The sequence below is a fragment of the Procambarus clarkii genome, unplaced genomic scaffold, assembly GCF_040958095.1.
Source record: "Procambarus clarkii isolate CNS0578487 unplaced genomic scaffold, FALCON_Pclarkii_2.0 HiC_scaffold_116, whole genome shotgun sequence".
Classification (NCBI taxonomy): Eukaryota; Metazoa; Arthropoda; class Malacostraca; order Decapoda; family Cambaridae; genus Procambarus; species Procambarus clarkii.
This window is the reverse complement of record NW_027189149.1, coordinates 1,029,036-1,041,814: the sequence shown is the minus strand read 5'-3', so window position 1 is coordinate 1,041,814 and position 12,779 is coordinate 1,029,036. Positions and strand designations below refer to the sequence as shown.

Genomic DNA, 12,779 nt, shown 5'->3' with positions numbered 1-12,779 from the left:
CATCACTAGACAAGAGTTCAGCCAGCTACTCTTGTGCTCAACAGACCTGGGATGCCAACCCGCAAGGGGTGTAGCAAGCCAATCAATGGCAAAGCAAGCTCCTGTAGCTACATGACTATCGCTTTCAGTGGACTCAGCACACTAATAACGACGTAGCAGGGTACCTTTGAACCTCTTGAGGCTTGATTACTACACTTTGATCTTAGCCAAAAGGCCGAGAAGCGATAGGATGCATGGTTGCTCTGCAACACCAGGCAACAATTGCGGCTAGAAACCACGTAGCGAGTTTCAATTGCAAAAGGGCATGTGATTATCGTTGAGTAATATTCGAATTCAAGCATACATATAAACGCCATGCAGTAAAGGCTTTAACCATTTCTTACCTGATCAATGAATTTATATATATATGCAAATTCATGATATTACATGGTTTCATTCATGAGTAGTGAATATGTAACTGGCGGCAAAGTGGTAAACAGACTCGCGTGGCGTTTCACGAATTCGCTCCTGGCCAGGGAGTATAGCGCTTAACTCTAATACATAAACCTCCATTTGTCATGTGTCTTAAGGTAGCTACAGCTTTTGAAAAGTACAATAACGAATTAAAAGTGCAAGGGGCCTGTTACGCCAACGCTCGTCAAAAAATATAAATAGGAGACGTTCTCTCTCTGATACCATAACAGAAAACGAACAGCACTATTACGCGCCAACTATTCCATTTTTGTATATATATCACGACTTTTTCACATCTAACACTTTGCTTGATACATCGTTTTCACAAACCGGAGACGAGGCGAAGCGAGGCAGGGCTGGGTGGCGAGAGGCTAGAGGCTAGAGGCTAGAGGCTAGAGGCGAGAGGCGAGAGGCGAGAGGCGAGAGGCGAGAGGCGAGAGACGAGAGACGAGAGACGAGAGACGAGAGACGAGAGACGAGAGACGAGAGACGAGAGACGAGAGACGAGAGACGAGAGACGAGAGACGAGAGACGAGAGACGAGAGACGAGAGACGAGAGACGAGAGACGAGAGACGAGAGACGAGAGACGAGAGACTAGAGACTAGAGACTAGAGACTAGAGACTAGAGACTAGAGACGAGAGACGAGAGACGAGAGACGAGAGACGAGAGACGTGACGTGATGCCATGCCATGCCATGCCATGCCATGCCATGCCATTCAATGCCTTGTGATTCAATACCATGCAGTTCAATGCGATGCGATGCAATGACATGCGATTCGATGCCATGCGAGGCGAGGCGAGGCGATGCATCATCTAACATAACGCGATTCCCTGGAAAACGACTCTGTTGTTGAATGAACAACAAAGCTAAGATATAAGAAGATGTAAGTAATTCGAGAAGTCTGAGTACTGTAGGTACTATAGCAAATTCATTGCTTAATATATGTGAATGTGTAAGGAATCCATCCATCGCTTTTACCGAGTATACAAATACTCGGTCATTGTTGGTGTTTAGGGAGGTAAATGAAGTATTGCAAAGCTAATTACGAAACTAGCTTTCACAATGACATTTGGTGGTTGGTCGCTTTGCAAATTATAGTAGATTCTATATCAATTTTATTCGTTATTTTACGTGAATGAATGTGTGCCTGCATACATTGCCTAAATAAAGAATGTAAATATACGTCGGTGGTGTTTAGAGGGGTGAATGAAGCATTTGAAATCTAAATAGGAAACTAGCATTCAAATGGAGAGGGGTGAGAGTGCAGGTGCGCTTGAACTTGGGTGGGTTCTGGGTTTCATTGACGTATATATTACAGGTGAATGTGTGCATCGAATGCTCGATTGAAGTATATAAATACACATTGTTAGTGTGTATTGAGGTAAATGATGGATTGTAAAGCTAATCAAGACACTGGAATTCACTTTGAGGCTAGTGGCTGGCCGGCTGGCAGGCAAGCGTGGAAGTGGCAAACGATCGTTGAGTTGCCGTGTAAAACCACACCAAAGCAACACCTCCCTCCATCTCAAGTCGAATTTCGTCTTTATTACGCATTGGTACATTCCAGCAATGGTAAATTAAATAGATAAACGTCTAATCTTGATGTATGTATGAATATAATTTCGCCGTCAGAGCCGACTAAGGAATTCCGAGTGATATACACACACACTCCTCCCTCCCTCCCTCACTCACAAGGGAGAGTGAGTAAGTAATTTCGTAAAAAAAGAGAATAGCATGCCAACAATGGGTAACTATTATAGTTAGGTTCTCGATCATAGTAAACCCGTTGATTTAGAGTTTATTTGCACAATGACCACATCATATTAGATGCCATTTAAATACCAAATCCAGTTCTCCAGTAAATGCAGACACAAGTCTAACACTATTCAACCCATCTCTACCAGCCTTTTCATAACAAACCACTAAGCTACCTAAACCAGTTTCCACACTTATATAAATAGAGAAAAACTTCACCCTATATAACCTATCTCAGAAAACAAACAAAATCAATTAAAATTGCACTAACTGGCAACCCCCCATTCATAAAATCAACTTCTTTCCTTCCACACCAACCATCGTATTTCTTTGCTCGCACATAATCTTTAATCTAAAGTTATTAAATGATATTACTCACCTCACTCTCCTTCTTTCTCCTTCTTTCTCCTTCCTTCCTTCCTTCCTTCCTTCCTTCCTTCCTTCCTTCCTTCCTTCCTTCCTTCCTTCCTTCCTTCCTTCCTTCCTTCCTTCCTTCCTTCCTTCCCTCTAACTCGTTGCAGTTGTTCAGCTTCGACCCATCAAACCCGGACTCGACTGACGACTCACTTCTGCTGCTCGTTCCAAGGCTTTTTCCTCATACGATGTTGGCTGGTGTGAAGTAATTACTGCAATTCAAATTAACACGATTCATTAATGTACATAACCAATTAACATAATCGTCTCCTACTTGATTTTGACTAGTTGATAGGGTTGTTTTTGGTCTCCCCGAAGGGAGTGGACCGATCCCAGAGGTACTGCAATACCGGGCCGATCCGCGGCAAAGGTGGAGCAAGCTCCTAGCACTTCGCCATGTTGCAAAAATCAGTTTAATATCGAGGATCCCACATGGGGATCGTATCAGATATTAAGCTGATAAGAACAGATACTACACTTTGATCTTAGCCAAAAGGCCGAGAAGCGATAGGATGCATGGTTGCTCTGCAACACCAGGCAACAATTGCGGCTAGAAACCACGTAGCGAGTTTCAATTGCAAAAGGGCATGTGATTATCGTTGAGTAATATTCGAATTCAAGCATACATATAAACGCCATGCAGTAAAGGCTTTAACCATTTCTTACCTGATCAATGAATTTATATATATATGCAAATTCATGATATTACATGGTTTCATTCATGAGTAGTGAATATGTAACTGGCGGCAAAGTGGTAAACAGACTCGCGTGGCGTTTCACGAATTCGCTCCTGGCCAGGGAGTATAGCGCTTAACTCTAATACATAAACCTCCATTTGTCATGTGTCTTAAGGTAGCTACAGCTTTTGAAAAGTACAATAACGAATTAAAAGTGCAAGGGGCCTGTTACGCCAACGCTCGTCAAAAAATATAAATAGGAGACGTTCTCTCTCTGATACCATAACAGAAAACGAACAGCACTATTACGCGCCAACTATTCCATTTTTGTATATATATCACGACTTTTTCACATCTAACACTTTGCTTGATACATCGTTTTCACAAACCGGAGACGAGGCGAAGCGAGGCAGGGCTGGGTGGCGAGAGGCTAGAGGCTAGAGGCTAGAGGCGAGAGGCGAGAGGCGAGAGGCGAGAGGCGAGAGGCGAGAGACGAGAGACGAGAGACGAGAGACGAGAGACGAGAGACGAGAGACGAGAGACGAGAGACGAGAGACGAGAGACGAGAGACGAGAGACGAGAGACGAGAGACGAGAGACGAGAGACGAGAGACGAGAGACGAGAGACGAGAGACGAGAGACTAGAGACTAGAGACTAGAGACTAGAGACTAGAGACTAGAGACGAGAGACGAGAGACGAGAGACGAGAGACGAGAGACGTGACGTGATGCCATGCCATGCCATGCCATGCCATGCCATTCAATGCCTTGTGATTCAATACCATGCAGTTCAATGCGATGCGATGCAATGACATGCGATTCGATGCCATGCGAGGCGAGGCGAGGCGATGCATCATCTAACATAACGCGATTCCCTGGAAAACGACTCTGTTGTTGAATGAACAACAAAGCTAAGATATAAGAAGATGTAAGTAATTCGAGAAGTCTGAGTACTGTAGGTACTATAGCAAATTCATTGCTTAATATATGTGAATGTGTAAGGAATCCATCCATCGCTTTTACCGAGTATACAAATACTCGGTCATTGTTGGTGTTTAGGGAGGTAAATGAAGTATTGCAAAGCTAATTACGAAACTAGCTTTCACAATGACATTTGGTGGTTGGTCGCTTTGCAAATTATAGTAGATTCTATATCAATTTTATTCGTTATTTTACGTGAATGAATGTGTGCCTGCATACATTGCCTAAATAAAGAATGTAAATATACGTCGGTGGTGTTTAGAGGGGTGAATGAAGCATTTGAAATCTAAATAGGAAACTAGCATTCAAATGGAGAGGGGTGAGAGTGCAGGTGCGCTTGAACTTGGGTGGGTTCTGGGTTTCATTGACGTATATATTACAGGTGAATGTGTGCATCGAATGCTCGATTGAAGTATATAAATACACATTGTTAGTGTGTATTGAGGTAAATGATGGATTGTAAAGCTAATCAAGACACTGGAATTCACTTTGAGGCTAGTGGCTGGCCGGCTGGCAGGCAAGCGTGGAAGTGGCAAACGATCGTTGAGTTGCCGTGTAAAACCACACCAAAGCAACACCTCCCTCCATCTCAAGTCGAATTTCGTCTTTATTACGCATTGGTACATTCCAGCAATGGTAAATTAAATAGATAAACGTCTAATCTTGATGTATGTATGAATATAATTTCGCCGTCAGAGCCGACTAAGGAATTCCGAGTGATATACACACACACTCCTCCCTCCCTCACTCACAAGGGAGAGTGAGTAAGTAATTTCTGTAAAAAAAGAGAATAGCATGCCAACAATGGGTAACTATTATAGTTAGGTTCTCGATCATAGTAAACCCGTTGATTTAGAGTTTATTTGCACAATGACTACATCATATTAGATGCCATTTAAATACCAAATCCAGTTCTCCAGTAAATGCAGACACAAGTCTAACACTATTCAACCCATCTCTACCAGCCTTTTCATAACAAACCACTAAGCTACCTAAACCAGTTTCCACACTTATATAAATAGAGAAAAACTTCACCCTATATAACCTATCTCAGAAAACAAACAAAATCAATTAAAATTGCACTAACTGGCAACCCCCCATTCATAAAATCAACTTCTTTCCTTCCACACCAACCATCGTATTTCTTTGCTCGCACATAATCTTTAATCTAAAGTTATTAAATGATATTACTCACCTCACTCTCCTTCTTTCTCCTTCTTTCTCCTTCCTTCCTTCCTTCCTTCCTTCCTTCCTTCCTTCCTTCCTTCCTTCCTTCCTTCCTTCCTTCCTTCCTTCCTTCCTTCCTTCCTTCCTTCCCTCTAACTCGTTGCAGTTGTTCAGCTTCGACCCATCAAACCCGGACTCGACTGACGACTCACTTCTGCTGCTCGTTCCAAGGCTTTTTCCTCATACGATGTTGGCTGGTGTGAAGTAATTACTGCAATTCAAATTAACACGATTCATTAATGTACATAACCAATTAACATAATCGTCTCCTACTTGATTTTGACTAGTTGATAGGGTTGTTTTTGGTCTCCCCGAAGGGAGTGGACCGATCCCAGAGGTACTGCAATACCGGGCCGATCCGCGGCAAAGGTGGAGCAAGCTCCTAGCACTTCGCCATGTTGCAAAAATCAGTTTAATATCGAGGATCCCACATGGGGATCGTATCAGATATTAAGCTGATAAGAACAGATACTACACTTTGATCTTAGCCAAAAGGCCGAGAAGCGATAGGATGCATGGTTGCTCTGCAACACCAGGCAACAATTGCGGCTAGAAACCACGTAGCGAGTTTCAATTGCAAAAGGGCATGTGATTATCGTTGAGTAATATTCGAATTCAAGCATACATATAAACGCCATGCAGTAAAGGCTTTAACCATTTCTTACCTGATCAATGAATTTATATATATATGCAAATTCATGATATTACATGGTTTCATTCATGAGTAGTGAATATGTAACTGGCGGCAAAGTGGTAAACAGACTCGCGTGGCGTTTCACGAATTCGCTCCTGGCCAGGGAGTATAGCGCTTAACTCTAATACATAAACCTCCATTTGTCATGTGTCTTAAGGTAGCTACAGCTTTTGAAAAGTACAATAACGAATTAAAAGTGCAAGGGGCCTGTTACGCCAACGCTCGTCAAAAAATATAAATAGGAGACGTTCTCTCTCTGATACCATAACAGAAAACGAACAGCACTATTACGCGCCAACTATTCCATTTTTGTATATATATCACGACTTTTTCACATCTAACACTTTGCTTGATACATCGTTTTCACAAACCGGAGACGAGGCGAAGCGAGGCAGGGCTGGGTGGCGAGAGGCTAGAGGCTAGAGGCTAGAGGCGAGAGGCGAGAGGCGAGAGGCGAGAGGCGAGAGACGAGAGACGAGAGACGAGAGACGAGAGACGAGAGACGAGAGACGAGAGACGAGAGACGAGAGACGAGAGACGAGAGACGAGAGACGAGAGACGAGAGACGAGAGACGAGAGACGAGAGACGAGAGACGAGAGACGAGAGACGAGAGACTAGAGACTAGAGACTAGAGACTAGAGACTAGAGACTAGAGACGAGAGACGAGAGACGAGAGACGAGAGACGAGAGACGTGACGTGATGCCATGCCATGCCATGCCATGCCATGCCATGCCATTCAATGCCTTGTGATTCAATACCATGCAGTTCAATGCGATGCGATGCAATGACATGCGATTCGATGCCATGCGAGGCGAGGCGAGGCGATGCATCATCTAACATAACGCGATTCCCTGGAAAACGACTCTGTTGTTGAATGAACAACAAAGCTTAAGATATAAGAAGATGTAAGTAATTCGAGAAGTCTGAGTACTGTAGGTACTATAGCAAATTCATTGCTTAATATATGTGAATGTGTAAGGAATCCATCCATCGCTTTTACCGAGTATACAAATACTCGCTCATTGTTGGTGTTTAGGGAGGTAAATGAAGTATTGCAAAGCTAATTACGAAACTAGCTTTCACAATGACATTTGGTGGTTGGTCGCTTTGCAAATTATAGTAGATTCTATATCAATTTTATTCGTTATTTTACGTGAATGAATGTGTGCCTGCATACATTGCCTAAATAAAGAATGTAAATATACGTCGGTGGTGTTTAGAGGGGTGAATGAAGCATTTGAAATCTAAATAGGAAACTAGCATTCAAATGGAGAGGGGTGAGAGTGCAGGTGCGCTTGAACTTGGGTGGGTTCTGGGTTTCATTGACGTATATATTACAGGTGAATGTGTGCATCGAATGCTCGATTGAAGTATATAAATACACATTGTTAGTGTGTATTGAGGTAAATGATGGATTGTAAAGCTAATCAAGACACTGGAATTCACTTTGAGGCTAGTGGCTGGCCGGCTGGCAGGCAAGCGTGGAAGTGGCAAACGATCGTTGAGTTGCCGTGTAAAACCACACCAAAGCAACACCTCCCTCCATCTCAAGTCGAATTTCGTCTTTATTACGCATTGGTACATTCCAGCAATGGTAAATTAAATAGATAAACGTCTAATCTTGATGTATGTATGAATATAATTTCGCCGTCAGAGCCGACTAAGGAATTCCGAGTGATATACACACACACTCCTCCCTCCCTCCCTCACTCACAAGGGAGAGTGAGTAGTAATTCTGTAAAAAAAGAGAAGAGCATGCCAACAATGGGTAACTATTATAGTTAGGTTCTCGATCATAGTAAACCCGTTGATTTAGAGTTTATTTGCACAATGACTACGTCATATTAGATGCCATTTAAATACCAAATCCAGTTCTCCACTAAATGCAGACACAAGTCTAACACTATTCAACCCATCTCTACCAGCCTTTTCATAACAAACCACTAAGCTATCTAAACCAGTTTCCACACTTATATAAATAGAGAAAAACTTCACCCTATATAACCTATCTCAGAAAACAAACAAAATCAATTAATATTGCACTAACTGGCAACCCCCCCATTCATAAAATCAACTTCTTTCCTTCCACACCAACCATCGTATTTCTTTGCTCGCACATAATCTTTAATCTAAAGTTATTAAATGATATTACTCACCTCACTCTCCTTCTTCTCCTTCTTTCTCCTTCCTTCCTTCCTTCCTTCCTTCCTTCCTTCCTTCCTTCCTTCCTTCCTTCCTTCCTTCCTTCCTTCCTTCCTTCCTTCCTTCCTTCCTTCCCTCTAACTCGTTGCAGTTGTTCAGCTTCGACCCATCAAACCCGGACTCGACTGACGACTCACTTCTGCTGCTCGTTCCAAGGCTTTTTCCTCATACGATGTTGGCTGGTGTGAAGTAATTACTGCAATTCAAATTAACACGATTCATTAATGTACATAACCAATTAACATAATCGTCTCCTACTTGATTTTGACTAGTTGATAGGGTTGTTTTTGGTCTCCCCGAAGGGAGTGGACCGATCCCAGAGGTACTGCAATACCGGGCCGATCCGCGGCAAAGGTGGAGCAAGCTCCTAGCACTTCGCCATGTTGCAAAAATCAGTTTAATATCGAGGATCCCACATGGGGATCGTATCAGATATTAAGCTGATAAGAACAGATACTACACTTTGATCTTAGCCAAAAGGCCGAGAAGCGATAGGATGCATGGTTGCTCTGCAACACCAGGCAACAATTGCGGCTAGAAACCACGTAGCGAGTTTCAATTGCAAAAGGGCATGTGATTATCGTTGAGTACTATTCGAATTCAAGCATACATATAAACGCCATGCAGTAAAGGCTTTAACCATTTCTTACCTGATCAATGAATTTATATATATATGCAAATTCATGATATTACATGGTTTCATTCATGAGTAGTGAATATGTAACTGGCGGCAAAGTGGTAAACAGACTCGCGTGGCGTTTCACGAATTCGCTCCTGGCCAGGGAGTATAGCGCTTAACTCTAATACATAAACCTCCATTTGTCATGTGTCTTAAGGTAGCTACAGCTTTTGAAAAGTACAATAACGAATTAAAAGTGCAAGGGGCCTGTTACGCCAACGCTCGTCAAAAAATATAAATAGGAGACGTTCTCTCTCTGATACCATAACAGAAAACGAACAGCACTATTACGCGCCAACTATTCCATTTTTGTATATATATCACGACTTTTTCACATCTAACACTTTGCTTGATACATCGTTTTCACAAACCGGAGACGAGGCGAAGCGAGGCAGGGCTGGGTGGCGAGAGGCTAGAGGCTAGAGGCTAGAGGCGAGAGGCGAGAGGCGAGAGGCGAGAGGCGAGAGACGAGAGACGAGAGACGAGAGACGAGAGACGAGAGACGAGAGACGAGAGACGAGAGACGAGAGACGAGAGACGAGAGACGAGAGACGAGAGACGAGAGACGAGAGACGAGAGACGAGAGACGAGAGACGAGAGACGAGAGACGAGAGACTAGAGACTAGAGACTAGAGACTAGAGACTAGAGACTAGAGACGAGAGACGAGAGACGAGAGACGAGAGACGAGAGACGTGACGTGATGCCATGCCATGCCATGCCATGCCATGCCATGCCATTCAATGCCTTGTGATTCAATACCATGCAGTTCAATGCGATGCGATGCAATGACATGCGATTCGATGCCATGCGAGGCGAGGCGAGGCGATGCATCATCTAACATAACGCGATTCCCTGGAAAACGACTCTGTTGTTGAATGAACAACAAAGCTAAGATATAAGAAGATGTAAGTAATTCGAGAAGTCTGAGTACTGTAGGTACTATAGCAAATTCATTGCTTAATATATGTGAATGTGTAAGGAATCCATCCATCGCTTTTACCGAGTATACAAATACTCGGTCATTGTTGGTGTTTAGGGAGGTAAATGAAGTATTGCAAAGCTAATTACGAAACTAGCTTTCACAATGACATTTGGTGGTTGGTCGCTTTGCAAATTATAGTAGATTCTATATCAATTTTATTCGTTATTTTACGTGAATGAATGTGTGCCTGCATACATTGCCTAAATAAAGAATGTAAATATACGTCGGTGGTGTTTAGAGGGGTGAATGAAGCATTTGAAATCTAAATAGGAAACTAGCATTCAAATGGAGAGGGGTGAGAGTGCAGGTGCGCTTGAACTTGGGTGGGTTCTGGGTTTCATTGACGTATATATTACAGGTGAATGTGTGCATCGAATGCTCGATTGAAGTATATAAATACACATTGTTAGTGTGTATTGAGGTAAATGATGGATTGTAAAGCTAATCAAGACACTGGAATTCACTTTGAGGCTAGTGGCTGGCCGGCTGGCAGGCAAGCGTGGAAGTGGCAAACGATCGTTGAGTTGCCGTGTAAAACCACACCAAAGCAACACCTCCCTCCATCTCAAGTCGAATTTCGTCTTTATTACGCATTGGTACATTCCAGCAATGGTAAATTAAATAGATAAACGTCTAATCTTGATGTATGTATGAATATAATTTCGCCGTCAGAGCCGACTAAGGAATTCCGAGTGATATACACACACACTCCTCCCTCCCTCCCTCACTCACAAGGGAGAGTGAGTAAGTAATTTCGTAAAAAAAGAGAATAGCATGCCAACAATGGGTAACTATTATAGTTAGGTTCTCGATCATAGTAAACCCGTTGATTTAGAGTTTATTTGCACAATGACCACATCATATTAGATGCCATTTAAATACCAAATCCAGTTCTCCAGTAAATGCAGACACAAGTCTAACACTATTCAACCCATCTCTACCAGCCTTTTCATAACAAACCACTAAGCTACCTAAACCAGTTTCCACACTTATATAAATAGAGAAAAACTTCACCCTATATAACCTATCTCAGAAAACAAACAAAATCAATTAAAATTGCACTAACTGGCAACCCCCCATTCATAAAATCAACTTCTTTCCTTCCACACCAACCATCGTATTTCTTTGCTCGCACATAATCTTTAATCTAAAGTTATTAAATGATATTACTCACCTCACTCTCCTTCTTTCTCCTTCTTTCTCCTTCCTTCCTTCCTTCCTTCCTTCCTTCCTTCCTTCCTTCCTTCCTTCCTTCCTTCCTTCCTTCCTTCCTTCCTTCCTTCCTTCCTTCCTTCCTTCCTTCCCTCTAACTCGTTGCAGTTGTTCAGCTTCGACCCATCAAACCCGGACTCGACTGACGACTCACTTCTGCTGCTCGTTCCAAGGCTTTTTCCTCATACGATGTTGGCTGGTGTGAAGTAATTACTGCAATTCAAATTAACACGATTCATTAATGTACATAACCAATTAACATAATCGTCTCCTACTTGATTTTGACTAGTTGATAGGGTTGTTTTTGGTCTCCCCGAAGGGAGTGGACCGATCCCAGAGGTACTGCAATACCGGGCCGATCCGCGGCAAAGGTGGAGCAAGCTCCTAGCACTTCGCCATGTTGCAAAAATCAGTTTAATATCGAGGATCCCACATGGGGATCGTATCAGATATTAAGCTGATAAGAACAGATACTACACTTTGATCTTAGCCAAAAGGCCGAGAAGCGATAGGATGCATGGTTGCTCTGCAACACCAGGCAACAATTGCGGCTAGAAACCACGTAGCGAGTTTCAATTGCAAAAGGGCATGTGATTATCGTTGAGTACTATTCGAATTCAAGCATACATATAAACGCCATGCAGTAAAGGCTTTAACCATTTCTTACCTGATCAATGAATTTATATATATATGCAAATTCATGATATTACATGGTTTCATTCATGAGTAGTGAATATGTAACTGGCGGCAAAGTGGTAAACAGACTCGCGTGGCGTTTCACGAATTCGCTCCTGGCCAGGGAGTATAGCGCTTAACTCTAATACATAAACCTCCATTTGTCATGTGTCTTAAGGTAGCTACAGCTTTTGAAAAGTATAATAACGAATTAAAAGTGCAAGGGGCCTGTTACGCCAACGCTCGTCAAAAAATATAAATAGGAGACGTTCTCTCTCTGATACCATAACAGAAAACGAACAGCACTATTACGCGCCAACTATTCCATTTTTGTATATATATCACGACTTTTTCACATCTAACACTTTGCTTGATACATCGTTTTCACAAACCGGAGACGAGGCGAAGCGAGGCAGGGCTGGGTGGCGAGAGGCCGAGAGGCTAGAGGCTAGAGGCGAGAGGCGAGAGGCGAGAGGCGAGAGAGGCGAGAGGCGAGAGACGAGAGACGAGAGCGAGAGCGAGAGGCGAGAGACGAGAGACGAGAGACGAGAGACGAGAGACGAGAGACGAGAGACGAGAGACGAGAGACGAGAGACGAGAGACGAGAGACGAGAGACGAGAGACTGAGACTAGAGACTAGAGACTAGAGACGAGAGACGGGAGACGAGAGACGAGAGACGAGAGACGTGACGTGATGCCATGCCATGCCATGCCAATGCCTGCATTCAATACCTTGTGATTCAATACATGCAGTTCAATGCGATGCGATGCAATGACATGCGATTCGATGCCATGCGAGGCGAGGCGAGGCGATGCATCATCTA

The 12,779-nt window shown here is 43.1% G+C and overlaps 4 non-coding genes across 4 annotated transcripts; all 4 read right to left on the bottom strand.

The window, feature by feature from the left end:
* Window positions 1-2,941: 2,941 nt before the first annotated feature.
* LOC138360667 (U2 spliceosomal RNA) lies at window positions 2,942-3,134 on the bottom strand. The gene has a single exon (XR_011226559.1). It is a non-coding gene; the product is annotated as a U2 spliceosomal RNA (small nuclear RNA).
* A 2,689-nt stretch (window positions 3,135-5,823) lies between these two features.
* On the bottom strand, window positions 5,824-6,016 carry LOC138360666 (U2 spliceosomal RNA). Its single transcript, XR_011226558.1, has one exon. It is a non-coding gene; the product is annotated as a U2 spliceosomal RNA (small nuclear RNA).
* A 2,690-nt stretch (window positions 6,017-8,706) lies between these two features.
* Window positions 8,707-8,899, bottom strand: LOC138360663 (U2 spliceosomal RNA). Its single transcript, XR_011226556.1, has one exon. It is a non-coding gene; the product is annotated as a U2 spliceosomal RNA (small nuclear RNA).
* Window positions 8,900-11,597: 2,698 nt separating this feature from the next.
* Window positions 11,598-11,790, bottom strand: LOC138360662 (U2 spliceosomal RNA). Its single transcript, XR_011226555.1, has one exon. It is a non-coding gene; the product is annotated as a U2 spliceosomal RNA (small nuclear RNA).
* Between the last annotated feature and the right edge of the window lie 989 nt (window positions 11,791-12,779).